The sequence below is a fragment of the Bos mutus genome, chromosome 13 (assembly GCF_027580195.1).
Source record: "Bos mutus isolate GX-2022 chromosome 13, NWIPB_WYAK_1.1, whole genome shotgun sequence".
In the NCBI taxonomy this organism is placed as follows: domain Eukaryota; kingdom Metazoa; phylum Chordata; class Mammalia; order Artiodactyla; family Bovidae; genus Bos; species Bos mutus.
This window is the reverse complement of record NC_091629.1, coordinates 39461531-39484213: the sequence shown is the minus strand read 5'-3', so window position 1 is coordinate 39484213 and position 22683 is coordinate 39461531. Positions and strand designations below refer to the sequence as shown.

Here is a 22683-nt window from a genome sequence, read left to right as displayed (position 1 = left end):
TACTTATCTCAAAATGAGGTAGTGAGGTCCCCAATTCCAGTCTCCTGCCACTGATAGGGCCAGAGGTGGGATCAGCCTGTGGGAGGTTCTGGGGCCTTTGCTAGAATACAGGGTTGGGAGCACTGGATGCTCATCACAGGGGTCCACGCCCGTGCCCTCAGGTCCTACAAGGGCCTCACCACTGGGGAAACAGGCTGCTTGGAGAGGTCTTGTGTGAGCAAGTGGCTGAGCCTGGACTTGGGGGCTGCAGGTTCCTCCCAAACCCCAGCCCACTGCTGTTGCCCAGCCCACTCCCACAACTGCCTGCTGGCCTCCAGAGCACCTGCTATGTGAGCTCAGCTAGGAGCCCAGGAGGCAGCGAGGGTTCCCGAGGCCCATGAATGGCGGAAGGTGCCAGGCTAACTCGGTCTTCAGGGGTGTCTCAGGGGGGCCCCAGTCCTGAAAGCTGAAGCTCCAGGCTGTGGGCCTCTTGGCTAGACCTCCTTCCAGTGGCTGGGGCAAGGCTGCACAATTGCCCAGCATGAGGCCTATTATCAGCCCCTTTGTCTCTTTCCCAGAACAAAGCTGGCCTGCTTGCCCAGCCAGCCCCCTTGCCTGGAGGGCACGGAGCCACCAGGCTGGCTGCCTGTAAGTCCTGTGGCCCTGGAAGTGGAAAGCTAGCACCCCATGGGCACCAATTCCTGCCCCGAATCCTCCCCAGGATGGCTACGGAAGGTGTGGGTCCCAGTGCAAGACTAAAATGCGGGTCCCTCCTTAGAAGCTAGCAGGGAACAGCACGGAGCCCCCACCACAGTGGCCACCTCTCCCCCACCTCCAGCTGCGACCCTCAGGGGCAGGCCCCCCCCCTCGCTGTGACTGCCTGGCACAGACTGCTAGCGGCCCCTTCCTCTCCCCTTCCCTGCCTTCCTCTCCAGGGACAGAATGGGGGGGCAGCACCCCTAAACTTCCAAAAGTCCCCAAATGCCCTTATGCAAGGCCTCCATCCCCACCCACCGCCAGCTGCCAGGAAGGGAGGTGGGGCGGCTGCCACCTGCCCCCTCCCCACTGGCCTTGGCTGCTCCCAGGCAGAAGAATGATTCACCCCCATTCCTGCTCCTGGGCAGGTTTACACTTTGCCCCCTCCCACCTCCACGCCTGGAGCTCCCCTGGCTGGGCCACTCCGACAAGTTAAATATAACCCAACCCAAGCTGTCTTCCTCCCTCTTCCACCTGCCCCACTGGTCCCCTGCACACAGATGCGCCTTCACCTCTCCCACTCCACGTGAGCCCCTGGGAAGGGTGGGGAGAGTAGGACCCGAGCAACCCTGCCTGCCTGCAGGTCCCTCACAGTCCCTGGGCCCATGGCTGCTCACGATGGCATCCAGCACCCAGCACAGGGCCAGCAGTGCAGGCAGTGCTCAGCAGTCAGGGCACAGCCAGGAAGAGAGAAACCAGGGCTCAGTCCAGGGACAATGCTAAGGCTCCTGCCTGGCACCAGGCTGGGCATGCAGCAGGTACAAAGGCTGCGAGCTAAGAGTGCCTCTCTGCAGCTGGCACTGCCCCTTCTTTCCGGGCAGCTATTGTGAGCCCACACCATGCCAGGTATCTGCCTGCATTTCTGAGCCTGCAGAGGATGTTGGGGGAGACCTGCAGGCCACAGCAGGGCTGGCCACACATGATCCTCTGGGTGTTCTCAGGGGTCTCTGTCAGGAAAGGCCAGTAGACAGGTCCTCTGACAAGTGACCACACATAATGTTCTTCCCCAGCCCCTTTGTTTTATTCAGACTGGAAATGCACTTAGCTAGAATGTTACTGCTCCACCAAGTGGCATGGGATAAATTTCTGGCTAGTGAGATGTGAACAGAAGTACCTGGTGTTATCTTCAGGAACAGGTTCTCAAAGGGAGCTGATGCACCTGGTGGGGCCCTAGTTCTTTCCTTCACTTCTTCCTTCTGGTCAAATATGCATGTGATGGCTGGAGCACCAGCAGCCATCTTGTGTTGTGAGGTGACACTGAGGCTGGAAGCCCGTATTAGAAGAGTGATACAATAAGGGCTTTCCCAGGTGGCACTAGTGGTAAAGAACACAACTGCCAATGCAGGAGATGTAAGAGATGCAGGTTTGATCCCTGGGTGGGGAAAATCCCCTGGAGGAGGGCATGGCAACCCACTCCAGTGTTCTTGCCTGAGAAATCCCATTGACAGTGGAGCCTGGTGGGCCACAGTCCATGGGGTTGCAGAAGAGTCAAACATGACTGCAGCATCTTAGCATAGCACACAGCACACAATAAGGTAGGAACTGAGTACCTGCCAAACCTAGACAGCCCAGGCTTGCTTGTGTCATGTGAAAAAGAAGTACATTTCTGTTTTGTTAACACCTCTGTTATTCTGGGTTTTCTTATATATGCAGCTCTAACTAATCTTAAAAAGCAGATGCCAAGTAGGCCCAAATGTCCCCCCAACAAGGTAGAAGGCCACTTCAGAGTCATACAAGGCATTCCATAGGGGAAAAAAAGGTCAGTTCAAGTAAATCCTGGGTCTGTCGCAGGCCCTCCTGAGTCCTGGGGGATCCACACCCAACAGAGTGGGAAGGGCCCTGAGAAGAGGGACACTTGTTGGCTTTGTTTAAATAACATTCCCAAACCTGCTTGATAGAGGAACACGTTCCTCTCGAATCACCTAATAGCAGCCAGAATTGGGATTCCATGGCACCTCATTTGGGAAACCCTTCAGAAGGTGAATAGGGCATTTAACTGAGACAGCACACTCAAAGGTACTTGGTCCACAGCTGGGAACACAGTATGTGCTCAGTAAGTGCTAGGGTCCTACTGAAGCTGGAAGTGGGGGCCATGTCAACTCTCAGCACAGAAGTCACCCCAATCCCACCTGGCCCCACATTCCTGCCTGTTCCAGGCCAGCACCCCTGCTCTGCTCTTTCTCCTGTTTCTGTGGGGCAAGGTGGCCCCCTGCAGAGGCCCAGGGGCTGGGGGCAGAGCACTGTGGAATTGGGTGGGATTCACCTGGGGAAGAGTTGGTTTGCAAAGCTGCAGCAGCGAGGAAGGCACAGGGTAAAAAGTTTATAAGAGGAATACATTTTTTTTTGTTTTGGCAGAATTTAATGGGTGCAGATTGCTCAGGTCCCAAAGCCATGGGGAAAAAAAAGAAAAAGCCCTTTGCCGCTGCTATTGATAACTTGTCTCTCTCCACGTGGTGGGTTCAAAACTAAAAATACTCTTCTCCGACGGTGGGGAAGCCGAGCGCTGTCACGTTGCAGAGGAGAGTTGAAAGCTGTGTGGGGAAGGTTCCGCGTGGGCCACGTGAGGGCTGGGGCCCCGCTGCAGTGGCCAGTCACCCTCTGCTCACCCAGGATGCATCCAGACAGAAGATTTCCTAGCATTCCACAGAAGGGGAGAGGGAAACTTCCACTCCGTGGAGCAGGAGGGTGGGCAGGGAGAGGAGTGACCTCAAGGGGGCCTCCCCAGGGGCAAAGGCCAGGTCGGCAACCCCAGGGATGCCTAGCTCTGTTGCTGCTCTGGCCACAGATAGAGATAAAAGATTTACCCAGGCTCAGAAATCTGCTGGAAAGGAAAGTATGAAGCTGGGGACAGAGCAGTGGGCTGCAGGCAGGGCTGGCTCCGCTGGCCCGCTCGGCAGTGTGACCACTGACCCAGATCTCCTGGACCTTCAGATCTGCATCTGAAATAGGTGCCCAGGTATTCCTGGAGCCTGGGGGGCATGGCTCGTGGCCTCTGAGCCTCAGTTTCACCTCTGAAGGGGGAACGATGATCTCTGTTTTGCCTCCTGAAGTGATGGAAGGAAGGAGGATGATGCACGTGAATGTGCCTCCTGAGGGCAAAGTGAGGGCATGTGCTCCCCCACACTGGGGCCTCTGGAGCCCCGGATGCAGGGCTTCGCGCCCACGAGTTCAGTTGGCGACTGAGGGGAGAGGAGTTGTGGGCCACAATATCACCTGATCCTGATTCAAAAGGAGCTGGGACAGGGAGGCTCCAGTCATGCTTACTTGGGGTCAGGGGAAGGTCACAGGCAGACATAACTGCAGGGCTGGTCTGATTTTGGTCTAATCTGAGAGCAAGTGCAGTGGGACCAGACACCCAGCACTTCTCAAACTCTGAGAGCACACACAGGAGGGACCCCGGGGTCCTGAAGAGACTCTGGGGCCAAGCTAGGCCTGAGTGCTCAGGATGAAGGGGACACTGCGATGACCCCTGCAACCACGGGACAGGAGTCAGCTGATGTCCTGGCCGCGAGCCGTGCCCCCCAGGCTCCAGGAATGCCTAGGCACCTATTTCAGATGCAGAGCCTAGTCCAGGAGGTCTGGGCAGGGCTCTGTCTTCCTGGCAAGCTCTGGGGCTGGGCCAGGCAGGAACACCCCGGGTCGGGCCACTTCCTCATTGCAGGTCTGGGTGAGTCACTTCCCTGCTTGAGGCTCAGTTTGCTCATCTGTGAAGTGGGAATGATGACCCACAGTACCTATTGGATTGGCTGTTGCAAACATGAAACTAGTGTCAGCTTTCATCATCATTGTCTGGCCCCACACCCTCTTTGTCTGCTTTCCTGCTCCTAGTTTTCAGCCCATTCCTGGAGAATTTTGCTTCTGCACTTGGCCTCCTGACCTAGTGAAGGTCATGAAAAATGTTCCTGACGGGTCCCAAGGCACTCTCCTTGCAGCTTCTAGCTGGGGGAGGAATCCTCTCCAACCCAAAGGCACAGGAAAGAGGAAGCAACAGCTGGCACTCAGAACCCAGTTTGCTGCATTTGTTTGAAGGGGATGAACTGACACCCCAGCCACGGGACCCACCTGGGATTGGAGCCCACTCCTACCCCTAAGGCCAGGGCGGAGATGGCCATGCTTAGTGTGGTCCATGGGCAGACGGGAGGCTCATTCAACCCCAGCCTGTCTCCTGGCCTGAGCACTCCCTTGTCACTCACCCCTGGAGTTCATGGCTGAGGAGTGGGCTGGTTGGTCGAACCCCTCAGGAGCATGTCCTTCGCCTGGGGGTCAGAGTCTTAGAGGCTTGTCAGAGTAACAGACCCTGCGCTGGACTCAGGCCAGGCCCACGAAGGAAACTGCGGAGCATCTCCGTGGCAACCGGCCTTGTCCTTGTCCTGGCTTGGGAGCCTGCACACTGCACCCTTCCCTCTTCTGCTGGAGTCGGTTTCTTCAGAGGTAACCATGGCAATGCCTTTGTTTCCGAGGCTGAGCCCCGCCTTCCTCCCAGCTTTTCTCTTCAGCAGAGGCTGGGAGAGCTCCTTTTCAGTCCCCGCACGTCTCCAGCACCCACTGACAGTGGGCCCACCGGTGAGCCAGGGCCAGACCCTGGCATGGGGACGACTGGCTTTCTGGGCCCAGAAATGCAGTTCAGGCCCTGGTTGTGCTGCACTTGCTTGTGCCCCACTATTTACAGGCGGCACCTTCATATGCACGGGGCTGCAGAGGCAGCCAAGGCCTGCCCTCATGGTACCCCAGCTGGAAGTGGGGAAGTGTTTTGAGGAGGCAGTGCAAAGGCCCAGGGGGGCTGGTGCTGTGGAGACGGTGAGGAGCAGGAGCCCAGCACATGCTCTGTGATTGGGGAGGTCTGTTAGCACTCTTGTGGCTCTAGGGTCCCACCTCAAACTGGCTTAAGCAGAAAGGAAAACGTGGTGACTCACATGCCTGAATTCTTGCCTAGAGATTCCCATGGACAGAAGAGCCTGGTGGGCTACAGTCCATAGCGTGGCAAAGAGTCAGACACAACTGAAGCAACTTAGCACGCACATGCCTGAAAAGTCTAGACAGAGCTTGCCAAGGTGGCAGCTGGTTCCAGGCGAGTCAGGGGTGTTTGCTCTTGCTTTCATCTGGGTTAGTCTCGTCCCCAGGTGGCCCCTCCCCACACGGTGACAAGATGCCCATCAGTAGCCCCAGACTTACATTTTTCTCTCACGTAGCCTAGTTCCGAAGAGTTGACTCATTGGAAAAGACTCTGATGCTGGGAGGGATTGGGGGCAGGAGGAGAAGGGGACGACAGAGGATGAGATGGCTGGATGGCATCACTGACTCGATGGATGTGAGTCTGAGTGAACTCCGGGGGTTGGTGATGGATAGGGAGGCCTGGCATGCTGCGATTCATGGGGTTGCAAAGAGTCGGACACAATTGAGCGACTGAACTGAACTGAACTGAACTAGCCTAGTTTTGTGGAAGTCTGTGGGTAGTCATTTGATCTCAGCCTTCCCTCTGGCCTGAGCTATCTGACCCTCAGTGAAAGTCCCAGTACTGACCCTCACTGGCCAGGACAGGGTAACCTGCTCACGCCTGAACCACTTGCTGTAACTCTCAGCAGTCAGCCTGATTCATGTTACTCCACTCACCCCAAATCAGATCTAAGACTTGGATGGGATTCCATAGGAGAAACCTGGTTTGCAAAAGAAATCTTGGTACTCATAGGCTCAGAGACGTTAGTTTACTTGCCCAGAGCCACACAGCTGGTAAGGACGCAAGCTCGGATCTGACTCCAGAGCTTCTGGGCTTAACCATGGAGCCACTACAGTCAGTAAGAGCCCCCAAAGCTTTTAAACAAAGGAGGGAACGGTCAGGAAGGTAAACTGGCGCCAGGTTTTGGTGAGTGGAGAAAGGTATGGCACGGAGGGTGGACGATGAGAAGCCCTGCATGCTGCTGAGGAAGGCAGTTTTTTGAAGGGTGACTCCCGGTTCCGCCCGCCCCCGGGGGTTGGGAGCGGCAGGCGCAGAGGCCCCAGCGCGCGGAGCATCAGCGACCAGGCCACCTGACTCGCTGTTTGTAAACTCTTCCCACCCAGCCACGCCCCTTCCTTCCTCTCGCCCACCCTTTTCGCGTCTATATCTGCATAATCCCGCCTTTCCCTTCTTTGATTGGTCTTCCGCATCGTCACTCCTCCGCAAGGGCCGGACTCCAGAGGGGCGGAAGGCGGGGCCTCTCTGGCGAGGTAATTAGCATAGTCCCGCCTCCCAGAGCCGCCCTCGGGTCGAGCGTTGATTGGGCCGGCGGGGGCCTACGCGACGGCGCCGGGCTCAGCGAGTGGCGAACGAGGACTGTCAGTCGGCGGGGCGGCCGGCCGCACTTCCGCCTCGGTGTCAGTGGGTCGCGGGCCTGCGGGGCGGGGGCGGGGCGGGCAGCGGGACTCCGCGGGCGCCGGAGGGACGGCAGTCCAGGTGAGTGACCCGGTCGGGACCCCGACCTTATGTCTCCCGGGAACCGCGCCCGGCGTTGGGCGGGCGGGCCTGGGCCTCGGGCGGCAGGGAGGCCGGGCCCGGCTAGAGGGGAGCCAGAGCCTCTCGCCCCCCGCCCCTTGGCCAGGCCTCGACCCCAGCCCCGGCCCGCCCGGCCTCCCACCGCCAGCCAGCCCGCCGTCCGCGTCCTGGGTCCGAGGAAACTTGGAACGAAAGTTGGCTGCCGGCGGCTGGGACGGTCCGCGGGCGGGGGCGGCGGGCCTGGGTCTCGGGCGGCTACCCAGACCCCGCGTCTCCGGGCAACTGCGGCCCCGGCGCTGGACAGCCGGCCGCCGCACCCGGAAGTGGACTGGAGAGCGGGCCCGGGAGCCCTCCAGCCCCTCTTAGTGGCAGGGATGCGTCGGGGGCGCGTTGGGCAGGGGTGGCGGGACCCCCGACTTTCCCTTGTGTCTAAGGTCGCCGGCGTCCGCGGTCAACCAGTCTGGAAGGGCACGGGGTGAAGAGCCAGTGTCCCCGCTCGTGGTGCAGCCCTCCCTCTCCTGCCCATCCTCTCCTGCCCTCCCCTCCCCTGCCCCGCGACCACCTGTGGGTTTGTCTGGGCCCTGCGAGGTTTTGTGCCCATGTCCACCCCCTCCCCTGCTCTTCCTTTTGTTTTTAATTTGTCAACTTAGCAGACTGTACTTACTGCAGAGAGCTCTCCACCTAACACATATGTTAGATAAGTTAGATATGTAATCTGATTTTAAAAGCTTCCTTCTCTCTGCAGTTACATTTCAGTAATCAGCAGAATAAATCTTGAGACTTAATAAGCCCAGAGCAAGACTACTGGGTAATCAGCAATCAATCTTCCCAGATTTTTCTGGGAGAAGCAGCCAGGTGGTGGTAGGATGTTCCTGGCACTCTTGAGTGTGAGGATCACCTCCCAGGAAGCTGGGTTCCTCCTTGGGGTCAGTCTAGGACAAGTTTTGGGCCTCCCAGCAGCAGCAGCCTGTGCCTTAGTCCCTTTGCTGGGGCGGCCTGTGCACATTTGGAGATGTGCTCACTCAGTGCAGTTCAGCAGACGTCTCTGGGGTGCCCGCTGCATGCCTGGCTGTGAGCTGCAGGCCCTGTCCATCCAGTGGGGCTGGGGAGCGGCGGTGTCCTGGGACCCCGTCACTGTGGCTCCTTGTCCTGGTGGCAGAGCGAAGGCTCTTCCTGACTGTGCCCTGAGCAGTGTTTGCCCATCACTCCTGGCCTCAGTTCCTTCCTCTGTGACACATAACCATGTTCCTGGCAGGGCTGATAAGACAGCAGATGAAACGCTTGTCTGCAGCAGTTCTGACATGTGGCAGGTGCACGGTTGTTAACTCTCTGCCCCCTGGTTGGGGCAGGAACCTTATGGACTGCACTTGCTCCTTGTCCTGCGCAGCGCCTGGCAGGGTGCTGTCGTTCAGTCTGTGGACAACCGAAGTCTCCTTAGAGCTTCCTTTTTCTGTTTGCTTCACCTGTCCTTCTGTTAATAAGCTCTTACCTAAGATGACAGTAATACCTGACAAGTATTGTCCAGGACTGCTGTAAGCACGTTATATTCACTTGATTCATGTGGTTTTCACAGTAGCCTCCAAGACTCTTCCTTAGTTCCATTATCCTGTGTCTAGTCATGAGAAAGCTGAGGAACAGAGAGGTTAAGTGTGTACTGGTCGGCTCAGTTGAGTCTGACTCTTTGAAACCCCATGGACTGCAGCCCGCCAGGCTTCTCTGTCCGTGGGGATTCTCCAGGCAGGAATACTGGAGTGAGTTGCCATGCCCTCCTCCAGGGAATCTTCCCAACCCAAAGGTCGAACCCACGTCTCTCGTGTTGCAGGTGGATTCTTAACTGTCTGAGCCACCAGGGAAGCAGAGAGGTTACGTAAGTTACTCTGAATCACATAGGAGTAAGTTATAGAGCAGGGATTTGAACCGAGGCAGTCTGGCTCCAGGGTCCACATCCTTAAATACCTCTCTGTACTGCCTTTTAAAAACCAACATTTTCCTTTTCAAGGACCCTTCAGCGGTTTTCTTTGGAACGTTTAATTGCCTCATTACTGTGTGTCAGAACTTTGTTTCTTGCAGCACACATAACTGATAGATTTTCATTTGGAGTGAGCGTGAATGTTTATGAAACCGTTTAATTTCTTCTGAAATAAAGTAGTAATTCTCCATCTGGCTATCCAGGATTTTGCTGAAGTACCTTGCCTGATGCCCAGTTCTGCAGTCAGTGGGGAAGCCGCTAATGTTCGCTGTGTGAGAGGGCAAGTTGAGGGGGCAGGGGTGACATGGATGGATAAGCTATTGGGCCCAAGCCTGTGGTTTTGAATTCATTTCTGTGCGAGCTTGATGCGCTGAACTTAAGGCTGTAAACCATGCACTGAGGGCTTTCCTTTTTCCTCCTAGGTGTATTCAGAGGGGTCAGGCTCTGGCTTGCCATTTTCAAAAGCAGTGTCATTTCAGTGTTTAAAAAGTGCCACTTGACCTTTGTACCACTGCATCTTATCTAGGCCCTCCAGGAAATGCTGGCGAACGAGTCTTGGATAATACTTAAAACCAGCCTGACTTTAAAGATCTTGATACAAATCTGGGTAAAATCTTCAGCTAATTATGAAATGTGGGAAACATTTTATATATTCTTATACTGTCTTCTGGAGAAGGCAATGGCACCCCACTCCAGTACTCTTGCCTGGAAAATCCCATAGGCGGAGGAGCCTGGTGGGCTGCAGTCTATGGGGTCGCACAGAGTTGGACACGACTGAAGCGACTTAGCAGCAGCAACATACTGTCTTCAAATGATTTCTTTAGTATTCCTGTGAAAAGCCAACACCCATCTTTTCCTAGGAGTTTGGCTGTGTGGGTATAAGGCATGCAAGGCTTGCGTCTTTGAGCAAGGGCTGTGATGCTGGTCCTCAGGTGGCTAAAGTGTTCTATCTGAGAGGTTAGGAATCTTCCTGGACATGGTCTGAGGCTCTCGGGTTCTGGCCCCCTGGCTTTCTTTGACGGGAGGAAAGTTACTCATCTGCTTTTGCCTCAAGGGTGCTGGCCTGTGAAGTGGGCTATTGCGTAGGTTATATGTGAAAGTGTAACTGGGCGGACCTGGCACTGTAGTAGATTCTCAGTAGACTTTCAGTCGCAGACCTGAGAGCACTGAAATTGACCTCTCCCGACACTGACACAGACAGACAAATGCAACTTATCAGTGAAAGGAAACCAGGGAAATCATTGGTAGGTAGGTGTGCAGTTCTACTGAAATGAGCTACAGTAACACTCTTAAGATATGACTATTCAGGTGGAGTTGTCTGGAAAACCCCTGGACCCAAGCAGTATCTCTCGTGGGGCTCAGGCCCACAGACAGAAACTTAGTGCACTTTAAGATTGAATTGATATGGATACTGGGAGGAAGTTAGCATTTGAACATAATTGATTATTTACAAATACTTAAATCCTAAGAATCGTTAATATTTCAGGTCTTAGTTTGGGACTTTCAATGCAGTTTCTGTGCACAGTGATTAATTTGTGTCTCTGCTGCAGTGTGTACTTGTCAAAGCATTTTTGCTGATAAATCCCAGGCATTGGCGTTGCAGCCATATTGCCCTCTGGCTGGAAGCGTGTGTGGAATACTGGCCCAGCCCGGCAGCTCCCCTTAACAAACACGTAATGAAATGGTCACTGTAACCCATCCAGGAGCTTTGTGGCTCTTATTTCCTGTTTTTTCCAAATTCAGAAAAGTACTTGGGGTCATTGGGCAGCGTTTGAAAGCATCACCATCTTTCAACTGGCTTTCCCAGTGATGTAAACACTGGTATCTGTGCAATGAGCTGGACAGTGGAGGTCAGCCTTCAGAAAGGACTGTGTTTAGAGACGTGGAGGTATGGAGACCTCTCTGCCTGATGTTTGTGTGTCTCTTTCTTTGCTTTCTCATTTCATCAGTGGAGTTCTTGCAGGATTTCTTTTGAGATGCAAACTCTGAGTCAATGCTGGCCCGGTTGGCCCCTCACCAGCCCAGCCTGTAGCCTGGGGGCCTGTGGGGAAGGAGGTCTGCTCACCCCTGGGCGCTGGGGTCATGGCAGGAGGAATGATCTGTGTGGCTCTGGGTGAGGCAGACCTGTCTGACCTTGAGCTCATACCTTTGTTAGAGCGGTGGGCCCACCGGCCTTGACAGGTGCCCCGGAAGCACTGCTCCACACGGGTACGCAGGTTCTTGGGGGAGAGCCTGGCATGAGAAATGGTCTTGTGCAAAGTCTTCCTGAACCCAGGTTCTAGAAGAGACGACGGCAGCTGTGGGGGGCAGGGGTGGGTGTGTGTTTTACTGAACAAATGAAACGCTGGTCGTGAGAAAAGATCAGCTGTGACCTGGCACCTGTGCCACCGTGCTTGGCTGAAAGGTGAGTTCCACTGTCGCCTCCAACCAGGGAAGTGTGTGCTCTGACGGCCAAAGCAGGAAGCTTTGTGGGTGAAAAGGAGCACCTTAGAGAGAGCTCCAGCAGTGACAGGTGTGAAATGGGGCCGTGACTGGGGAGGGCCAGCGCATCTTGTCCCCAACTTGGTACCAGTTGGGCACCAGTGCCTGTGTTCTGAGGAAGCATTAACCATGGGGCATGTTCCAGCACGTGAGGGAGAGGGCTGGAGGGCCCGGGGCTGCCATGAAGTCCGTCTTGGAGGTGGGGTGCTGTGGGTTCAATGGCAGGGCTTCTTACCAGAAGATCTTGTGCAACTCTGTAAAAAGTGGAGGTTCCAGGCCCAGACCTCACCTCCTGGGAGCGGGCTTCTAGGCGGGAGGCCTGGGTCGTGTGTGTGCCCCACTTCTGTGACTCCAGCAGGGCTGGTGTGCTTGCCAGGGGTTAGGGTCTACTACAGGGTCCTAACCCATTTTGGGTCAGGATCAGGGACCACCTCCACCCCCTACCCCTGCTGCCCCTTGCTTTGAGAACTGAATGAAGAGTCTGAATCAGGTTCCTGGGGAAAAGAATGAACTCAGACAGAACTTTGCAATTTTTCCCTTTTCATTTCTCTCTTTTTTTCCTAGGGGTGGGGTGGTTAGAAATTTGTGGAGTTCCCTGACCTTGGTTAGTGCTCAGGAAGTGCCTGGGGCAGGTGTGACTTGGATGGTGAATTTCTTAGCAGGTGAAACCGGTCAGGGGAGCGAGCAAGTGTGTCCTACTTGGGCAGGAGCTGATGGGGAAGGACCTGGAGTGGGAGAGGGAGCAGGCGAAAGGGTGAGGCTGTCAGGCTGGTCCCTGCCCCATGATGGATGTGGCATCTGGAGCATTACCCCCCAATGTGTCCAGGCTCTGGTCCTGCTCGTGAGAGATGGACCTGCTGCAGGAGGGGCACTTCCATGATTTCTCCCAGCCCTCAGTGTGCTGCCTCCACGGTGGCTGCGGCTCTTGTGGTTTTGTGTGAACACAGTCCTGGAGGCTGTGAACGGGCTCCCTGTCCAGAGCTCTCTCACCCACACCCCGGCTGCGTTCACACCACTCTGCTTTACGCTTTACTTGTGTTGATTCAAACAAACGCATTTGCACAGAAGAGCATCCATTCATCCCGTGCAGTCCTTGTCTGCGGTGCTGTGCACTGGGTCATCCAAGTGTGTCCTAAAGTGAGCACCAAGACGCAGTGTCTTGGTGCTCGCCACTGCACAGGGGGAAGTTGGACCCCAGGGGTGGGGGTGGGGGGCGCATGGGACTAGACTGAGTCTGTCGTGGACAAGTACATGGACAGGGGTCTCAGCTGCTGCTGAGGCCCAGCAGGAAGTGTGGCTCCTGGGACTGGGCTTGTTTGCCCTGTGGGGTGGAGAATGGTAAACAGTGGGTGATTAATGCAGCTGTTTACACAGCAGAGAGGTTTGCTTACCTTCCTGAGTCTGGAAACTTTCAGTTTCTTGCCTGAACCCCTAACAACCTTGGCTAGTCATGTGCTGACTGTAAACTGCTTGCTAACTGTAAACTCCTCTGGGGCTAGGCTGCCCTGGCCCCCCAGCCTAACTCCCACCCCTCAGTGAAGACATTTTGAGGTCCCTGCAGCATCTTCATCTTGTGATGAAGATCACGCCACCCTGCAGAAGGCTGGGGCTGTGGAAAGTCCACAGACAGAAAATACACACATACTCATTTTGCCCTAAAAGAGCACCCTGATGGCGCCTCAGGCACAACTAGACTCAACCGGATTCCATTGAGTGTAAGGAACCAGTGTCCAAAAGGCCACTCTCGGTTTCTCCCTGTGGTCCCCGAGGTGCATGTGGACAGGTGCTCTGCAGATGACGGCCAGCCTTTTGAGAGGCCTTGCTGGGAGCAGAGTGGGGTGTTTACCTTATTCCACCACCAAGCGTTTCCAGCCTCAGGAGCGTGATGACCTGATCATTCTTCAGCAGGTAGCAAAGTGCGCATTTCAGTGAGTTCAAGATGTGAAAACCAGGACAGCTTTGGAAATAAGAATAAAGGGCAGGCTTGGTCTGATGCTCTTCTCTGCGCTCCATCTGTGGCTGGTTGGGAAGGCTGCATGGACCAGGCCAGCTCTGCTGCCACCACCTGACTTGTGTACAAAGGCCAAGTGGGGCCACTGGAGCTTCCTAGGTCCCCATGTTGTCCCAATCCAGTGAGGCCCTGCAGTGCTCTGTCTGGGATGGACACCACCCGCCACGTTGGCCACTGGAGTGGAAGGGATTCAGCTGGGTAGCGTCACAGAGAAATAAGCATTGGCTTCCTCTCTGCATGAGCTCAGAGTCACCTGTGGCCCTGTGGCCACTGCTCTGGACAGAGCAGGTCTCTAACCTGTACTTCTAGCGCGGCACTGGAGTTGGTGCAAACTGAGTACTTGTGTCCATTAAGTCTTGTTCTTTTCCGAAAGAAAGAAACTGGGCACAGTGGTGTGGTGGCAGGAGGAGGATACGTAGGAGTCGTTAGGCATCCAGGTGACGGGTGGGCTTCCTTGACAAAGTGGACATCTCAAAACTGAAATAGTCAGTGACCACAAAGGTCACTGTTCACCCACAGTGACACTGCCACATGGAGGGGATGCGACCTCGGGAGGCCCTGGGACTGGTGGTGTCCCTGGGCCTTGTAACTTCCTCAGGGGACGGCTGGATAGGGAGAGCCTGTGGGCACGCTTGCCCTGCCCCAGGATGAGTTGGCATCACCCAGCATTCTCGGTTCCCCTTTTCCAGATTTAATTTTCCCATCCCCATGCTTCAGCTCTTCAATTCCTCCAGATACTGAGGGAGTCCATTATGGGCTAAACTCTGGTTTTCACACTCAGAAGAGATGCTGCTTCCACATTCTTGGTGGTCATCCCAGCCTGTGTGCTCTGGTAACGTGGAAGTGTCTCTGTAGCATCTCTCTCGGGTCTGACAGGACAGCCTCAGGGGTGTGGCCAGGTTGGTCCCAGCCAGATTGCCCACAGGAAGGGGAGGCCCTGGCGCAGTGCTGGGACCTCTGGTCTGTTCCATCACTGGCCCGAGACTGACTGCTGCCCTCTGCACTGTGCATGGGCTTGTCTGTCTCCAGGAAGAGTTTGACCTTGACCTTGATAGTTGTGGGACAGTGAGAGACTTATGGACAGCCTGGGCTCTTGCCGGCTGCTTCTCCCTTGCTTCTGTCTCTGACTCATTCTTGACGGAAATCCTATTTTTTTGCATCTGATGGGTTGAGCACATGTCCTATCAGGGAAGTGTGCCCCCCGGCTGAGGCCCTGGCCGGGTCTCACCCGCAATTCCTTTGGGGTCACCTGCTCCATGACCACCCTCTGGGTGTGAGCTCTGGGGAGCAGGAGGTGGGAGTGGGTGGTGGGACCAGGCCTCGTGGAGTCCACTCTGTGGGCCTTCTGGCCAGTTCTTCTGTACCCTTCTTCAATTCCCAAATCCGCTCCCCCGCCCCAGCCCGGTGCTCTAGTTCCCTGGTCTCCCTTGGCCCCTTGCCTCTCCAGGTGGGAATGGAGATGGAAGGTTTTGGCTGCATTCGTTTGAGCCATTACGAGGAGCAGCACACCCTGAGGCTGGAGTGTGGATGGGGCTTGGGACCCTTCTTAGAGAGAGTCTCTCATGAGAAGCTATCAGGGTTCGAGGGGAATTCTCCCTTTCCAGGGCAGTGCTTCAGAGCCTGGCACCCAGCGCGTGGAGCTCCCTGCACAATTGTTCATTTCTTGTTTGTCTTACTTGCTAATGTATTTTTTTTCCAATTTAGAAAGTTGCAGTAAAATACACATAGCATAAAAATTACCATCCTGACCATTTTTAAGTGTGCAGTTCAGTGGTCGTATATACAGCCATCACCACCATCCACCCCAAATCTCTTTTCATCCTGTGCAATTGTAAAGACCCATGAAGCACCAGTTCCCCATTTCCCCTCCGCCAGCCCCTGACAACCACCTTCTTTCTGTCTCTATGAATTTGACTCCTCTACGGTCCTCGTGTAAGTAGAATCACACAGTAATCGTCTTTTCGTGTCTGGTGTATTTCATTGGTCATAATGTCCTCAAAGTTCATCAGTGCTGTGGCATGTGGCAGGGTTTCCTTCCTTTTTAAGGCTGAATAACATTCTGTCATGTGTCTGGACCCCATTTTGCTTTTCCCTTTGTCTGTGGATGGACACTTGGGTTGCTTCCATATTTTAGCTGCTGTGAACATGGGTGTGCAAAAAATTGAAAGAATTGCTTTCAGTGCTTTTGGGTACATACCCAGAAGTGGAATTGCTGGATCACGTGGTAAATCTATTTTTAATTTTTTGAGGAACTGCCCTACTATTTGCCACAGCAGCTGTACCATTTTACATTCTTACCAACCATGCGCAAGGGTTCCTGTTTCTCCACACCCTCACCAAGACTTGTCAGTTTCTGTTGTTTCTGACAGTAGCCATCCTCAAGGGTGTGAGGTTGTGTCTCATTATAGCTTTGATTGCATTTCCCTGATGATCAGTGAGCTGAGCATCTTTTCATATGCTTATTGGCCATTTGTATGGCCACCGGATGTGAAGAGCTGACTCATTTGAAAAGACCCTGATGCTGGGAAAGATTGAGGGCAGGAGGAGAAGGGGACAACAGAGGATGAGATGGCTGGATGGTATCACCGACTCACTGGACATGGGTTTGGTGGACTCCAGGAGTTGGTGATGGACAGAGAGGCCTGGTGTACTGCGGTTCATGGGGTTGCAAAGAGTCGGACACGACTGAGCAACTGAACTGAACAGAACTGAACCGATGTGTTCTCTGGTGAGATGTCTGTTCAACTCTTTTGCCCATTTTTGAATCAGGTTGTTTATTTTTTGTTATTAAGTTTTAGGAGTTCTCTATATAGTCATGATATTAATCTGTTATCAGATGTATGATTTGCAAATATTTCCTCCCATTCTGGTGTTGCCTCTATACTCTGATAGTATCTAACGCACAAATTTAAAAATTTTTTCATGAAGTCGGTTTGTCTAATTTCTCGCTGTCTCTGCCTTTGGTGCAGTTGCAGGACACCTGCGTTCGATCCCTGGGTTGGGAAGATCCCCTGGAGAAGGGAAAGACTACCCACTGCAGTATATTCTGGCCTGGAGAATTCCATGAACTGTATTGTCCATGGTATCGCAAAGAGTCGGACATGACTGAGCCACTTTCACTTTCATCTTGGTGTCTTATCCAGTAAATCATTGCCAAATCCAAATTTATGAAGGTTTTGCCCTATATCTTGCTCTTAAGAGTTTTTTAGTTTTAGATCTTACATTTAGGTCCTTGATCCATTTCGAGTTAATTTTTGTATATGGTATAAGATAGGGTCCAACTTTATTTCCTTGCCTGTGGATATGCAGTTTCCCAGCGCCGTTTGTTGAAAAGATAGCCCTTTCCTTCTTGAACGGTCTTGCTTGGCACACCTGCTGTCTGAAGTCAGTTGGCTGTGTTTGTGAGGGTCTGTCCCTGGACTCTCTCCTTTCCACTGGTCTCTGGGCTAGCGCCGCACTGTTTCGATTACTGTGGCTTTGTAGTGAGTTGTGAAATCAGGAAGTGTGGTCTTCGGGCTTTGTTTTCCTTTCTTCAGTTTGTTTTGGCTATTAAAGGTCACTTGACATTCCATATGAGTTTTAGAATGGATTCTTCCGTCTCTGCAGAAAACATCCTTGTTGCTTGATAGGGATTGTATGGAATATATAGATTGATGTGAATTTTATCAACATCTTAATATTCAGTCATCCAGTCCATGAACATGGGATGTGTTTCCATTTGCTTATGTTTTTCATTTCTTTTGGCAGTGTTTTATAGTTTTCATTGTATGGTCTTTAACCTCCTTGGTTAATTCCTGAGAACTTTATCCTTTTAGATGACATTGTAAAAGGGATTGTTTTGGGGATTCCCTTTTCAGACTGTTCACTGTAAGTGTGTAGAAATAACAACTGATTGTTCCACGTCGATTTGTATCCTGCTACCTTGCTGAATTAATTTATCCTAATAGTTTTTTTGGGTGTGTTTGTGAAATCTTTAGTGTTTTCTCTGTATAAGATCACATCATCTGCAAACATAATTTCACTTCTTTTCCAATTTGGATGACTTTTATTTCTTTTTCTTGCCTAATTATTCGGCCTAGATCTTTCAGTACTGTGGTGACTAGAACTGGTGAAAGTGGGCATCAGTGGTCTCCTGATCTTAGAGGAAAAGCGTTCACCACGAGTGTGATATTCACTGTTGTTTTTTCATTTCTGGCCCTTATTATGTTCTCCTTCCATTGCAGTTTGTTAAGTATTTCTATCATGAAAAGGTGTTGAATTTTACCAAATGATTTTTCTGCATCAGTTGGGATGATCATGTGTTTTTTTTCCCCTCTTCATTCTATTAATGTGATATATTACATCAATTGAGTTTCATGTACTGAATCATCCTTTTGTTCCAGGAGTAAATCCCATTTGGTCATGACATGTAATCCTCTTTAATATGTTGCTAAGAGTATTATGTTGAGGACTTTTGCATCTGTGTTTGTAAGGGATATTGGTTTGTAGTGTTTTTTTTTTGTAGGGTCTTTGCCTGATCACATAGATGGGGTTAGGAAGTGTCTATTCTTCTTAATTTTTGGGAAAGTTTGAGAAGAATTCATATTAGTTCTTTTTTAAATGTTTTGTAGAATTCACCAGTGAAGTTGTCAGATCCAGGGTTTTTCTTTGTTGGGAGATTTTTGATTACTGATCTGCCTGCTCAGATTTTCTGTTTGATTTAGGCTTAGTACTTTTTGTGTTTCTAGGAATTTGTCATTTTATCTAGGTTATCCAGTTTTGCAGGGTTCATAGCCCTTTCTTGTAATCCTTTTGTTTCTGTAGAATGAGTAATGTCCGCATTGCAATTTATGATTTTCATTTTTTAAGTATTCTTTTTTATTGGTCCATCTAACTGAAGATTAATTGATTCTATTGATCTTTTCAAAGAACTGACTTCTGGTTTCACTGATTTCCTATTTTCCTATTCTTATTATTTCCTTCCTTCTGCTAGCTTTGGCATTTGTTTGTTGTTCTTCTCCTTCCTTAAGTTGTGAGGTTAGATTGTTGATTTGATATCTTATTTTTTTAGTGTAAGTGTTGGCAGCTATAAAATTTCCACTTAGCTCTACTGTCACTGCACTCCGTAAACTGTGGTATGTTGTGTTTTCATTTTCCTTTGTTTATAAGGATTTCCTGCTTTTCCCCTATAGCTTTTTTCTCTGATCTGTTGGTTGTTTAAGATAGTTTTTCGTTTTGTTTTGGCAGTGCCGGGCAGCTTGTGGGATCTTAGTTCCCTGCCTAGAGATTGAACTCAGGCAGATTGAACTCAGGCCACTGAGAGTGAAAGCTGAATCCTAACCACTGGACCACCAGGGAATTCCTAAGAGAATGTTACTTAATTTCCAAACTTTGTGAATTTTCTAGTTTTCCTTCTGTTAGTGATTTCTAACTCATTCTTTTATAGTCAGAGAAGATGCTTTGTATGATACAGATCATTTAAAATCTGCTGAGACGTAGCCTGCAGCCTGACATATGGTCTGTCCTGGAGAGCGTCCCACATGCGCTTGAGAAGGTGTGTCCTGTTGTTGGGTAGAGTGTTCTGGATACATCTGTTAGATCTAATTGGTTGATGGTGTTGTTCAAGTCGTCTGTTTCTTATCTTCCATCTGGTTGATGCTTGCTAATGTATTTTAAAATTACTAAATAAAATTTATATTATTTTGGACAATTTAAATTCAGAATTGACATTTAACTGCAAAAGTAGCTTTAGAATTTTCAAATTATTGGTGAGCTTTTCTTTCTTCGTGAAGATTGCATCTAGGTTGCCTTGCTCATGTTTGAGCAGAGAAGTAACACACAGTTTGACTCTTTAGTGAGTAGACCTTGGAGATTAACCACCAGGTCCCTAAGCCAGCCACTTATTCCTCGGTGACTAGGTCTGTTTTTCTAAGAAAATGTAAAGATGGGTTTGTAAGACTTGAGCGTGGGTATTCGTATATGCGTATATGTCCGCATTTGGAGCTGGGTCCTGGGAGCACGGGGCAGCACTCTGGGGGTGGGCACCTTGAAGAGAGGTGAGGGGCTCTGTGGAGGGGCAGGCACCTTGTGGGGACCTGCAAGCCGTGGGGCGCCCTGGCTATCCCTTGATGGGACCTGGAGGGAATGCTCACTGTGGGGCTTGAGGAGAGGCTGCAGAGGGAGCCCCTGGAGGCCCACAGAGATGTCCAGCACAAGCTTACTTTTCTGCGTTTTTCTCTGGACTTAGAAAAGGAAGCAGCTGATTTGGAAAAAGAGTCCTTTCCTGAAACCCTGTCTTCTCTGAGGCCTAGCAGACACACCGGAGAGGAGGCTTTCTGCTCGCTGCCCACCTTAGGGTCCCTCCATGAGTGTGGGCTGGGTCGGGGGCCAGGACCACCTTGGGGTCAGAGGCCACTTAGCAGGGGACTGAGTATGGAGGGTCCCACAGCCATAAGGCTTCTGAGAAGAGGTCAGGTGGGCAGCCAAACGGAGGTGGGACCAAGGATGCCCTGCCCCCATGCCCCTGGGGCCCCACTCCCCCTGCCCCTGGTCCCCCCCAAACTCAGGAGAGGCCTTCCTCAGGAGCTGTCCCTCCCAGGCGTACCCTCTGTCCTGAAGGAGGTAGATCACTGCTGTCTTATGTTGACCCCATGGTGGTGGCTGGTTTCTCCTGGCACAGTGAAGACCGTACAAGGTGTGTGGCTTTTAGAACGACTCCCCCGGCATGGCCTGGATGCTGGGCGGGATTAACTGTGCACCTGCGGGTGTGTGCAGGTCTGAGGCGGCTGCGAGGCTTCTGGCCTTGACTCGTGGCGCCTCCTGTATGGGGCTTGGGTACCTGGTGGTGGTTGGACCACAGATCTGCATGGCAGGGTCACAGGGCTGCAGCCATGTCACGGTCCCAGCTATTGGCTCAGCTCCTGTCTTCAGTGTTTGTCCAGCCTGACATCTCACTTTAAGCCTGACCTTCATTTTAAAGACTTTCCATGAGTTTTGATTGATTTACTTTTAACATTGGGACTTTTGTTATGGGCAAGGAAGCATATAAAAAGAAAATACCATGGCTTTGAACATGCCTTCTATTATGGGAGATATTAAAGGTACAGAGAAACAGGCAGCACAGTGCCATGGTCCCCTGTGAGCCTGTCTCATACCCAGCAGTTCACCAGCTCCTGGCCCATCTCATCCCCTTAACCACCCTGCCCTCTCCCCGAGTCATTTTGAAGAAACTCCCAGACGTGCTGTTGTTCTATCCAATTTGTTTCAGTGCATAACTCTAAAAAATAAGAGCAGTTTAAAAGATACAGTTATGACATGTGTGCCTTTAAGTATCTTTTGGGGGTGTGAAGAAGCCGAAGTTGAACGGTTCTATGAAGACCTACAAGACCTTTTAGAACTGACACCCAAAACAGATATCCTTTTCATTATAGGGGACTGGAATGCAAAAGTAAGAAGTCAAGAAACACCTGGAGTAACAGGCAAATTTGGCCTTGAGTACAGAATGAAGCAGGGCAAAGGCTAATAGAGTTTTGCCAAGAGAACACACTGGTCATAGCAAACACCCTCTTCCAACAACACAAGAGAAAACTCTACACATGGACATCACCAGATGGCCAACACTGAAATCAGATTGATTATATTCTTTGCAACCAAAGATGGAGAAGTTCTATATAGTCAGCAAAAACAAGACTGGGAGCTGACTGTGGCTCAGATCATGAACTCCTTATTGCCAAATTCAGACTTAAATTGAAGAAAGTGGGGAAAACCACTAGACCATTCAGGTATGACCTAAACCAAATCCCTTATGATTACAGTGGAAGTGAGAAATAGATTTAAGGGACTAGATCTGATAGACAGAGTGCCTGATGAACTATGGACAGAGATTCGTGACATTGTACAGGAGACAGGGATCAAGACCATCCCAAGAAAAAGAAATGCAAAAAATCAAAATGGCTGTCTGAGGACGCCTTACAAATAGCTGTGAAAAGAAGAGAAGCATAAAGCAAAGGAGAAAAGGGAAGATATACCCATTTGAATGCAGAGTTCCAAAGAATAGCAAGGAGAGATAAGAAAGCCTTCCTCGGCAATCAGTGCAAAGAAATAGAGGAAAATAATAGAATGGGAAAGACTAGAGATCTCTTCAAGAAAATTAGAGATACTAAGGGAACATTTCATGCAAAGATGGGCTCAATAAAGGACAGAAATGGTATGGACCTAACAGAAGCAGAAGATATTAAGAAGAGGTGGCAAGAATACACAGAAGAACTGTACAAAAAAGAGCTTCACGACCCAGATAATCACGATGGTGTGATCACTCACCTAGAGCCAGACATCCTGGAATGTGAAGTCAAGTGGGCCTTATGAAGCATCACTACAAAGCTAGTGGAGGTGATGGAATTCCAGTTGAACTATTTCAAACCCTAAAAGATGATGCTTTGAAAGTGCTGCACTCAATATGCCAGCAAATTTGGAAAACTCAGCAGTGGCCACAGGACTGCAAAAGGTCAATTTTCATTCCAATCCCAAAGAAAGGCAATGCCAAAGAATGCTCAAACTACTGCACAATTGCACTCATCTCACATGCTAGCAAAATAATGCTCAAAATTCTCCAAGCCAGGCTTCAGCAATACGTGAACCATGAACTTCCAGATGTTCAGACTGGTTTCAGGAAAGGCAGAGGAACCAGAGATCAAATTGCCAACATCTGCTGGATCATGGAAAAAGCAAGAGAGTTCCAGAAAAACATCTATTTCTGCTATATTGACTATGCCAAAGCCTTTGACTGTGTGGATCACAATCAACTGTGGAAAATTCTGAAAGAGATGGGAATACCAGACCACCTGACCTGCCTCTTGAGAAATCTGTATGCAGGTCAGGAAGCAATAGTTAGAACTGGACATGGAACAACAGACTGGTTCCAAATAGGAAAAGGAGTACGTCAAGGCTGTATATTGTCACCGTGCTTATTTAACGTCTATGCAGAGTACATCATGAGAAACGCTGGGCTGGATGAAGCACAAGCTGGAATCAAGATTGCTG

At 51.4% G+C, this 22683-nt stretch overlaps 1 protein-coding gene across 1 annotated transcript in view; it reads left to right on the top strand.

The window, feature by feature from the left end:
• The first annotated feature begins 7031 nt into the window (after positions 1 to 7031).
• Positions 7032 to 22683, top strand: part of OSBPL2 (oxysterol binding protein like 2) — a 36417-nt gene continuing 20765 nt past the window's right edge. The window contains exon 1 of the mRNA XM_070381453.1: positions 7032 to 7165. The gene's annotated coding sequence lies outside the window, so the exon portion shown is untranslated. The remainder of the gene's footprint in view (positions 7166 to 22683) is intronic.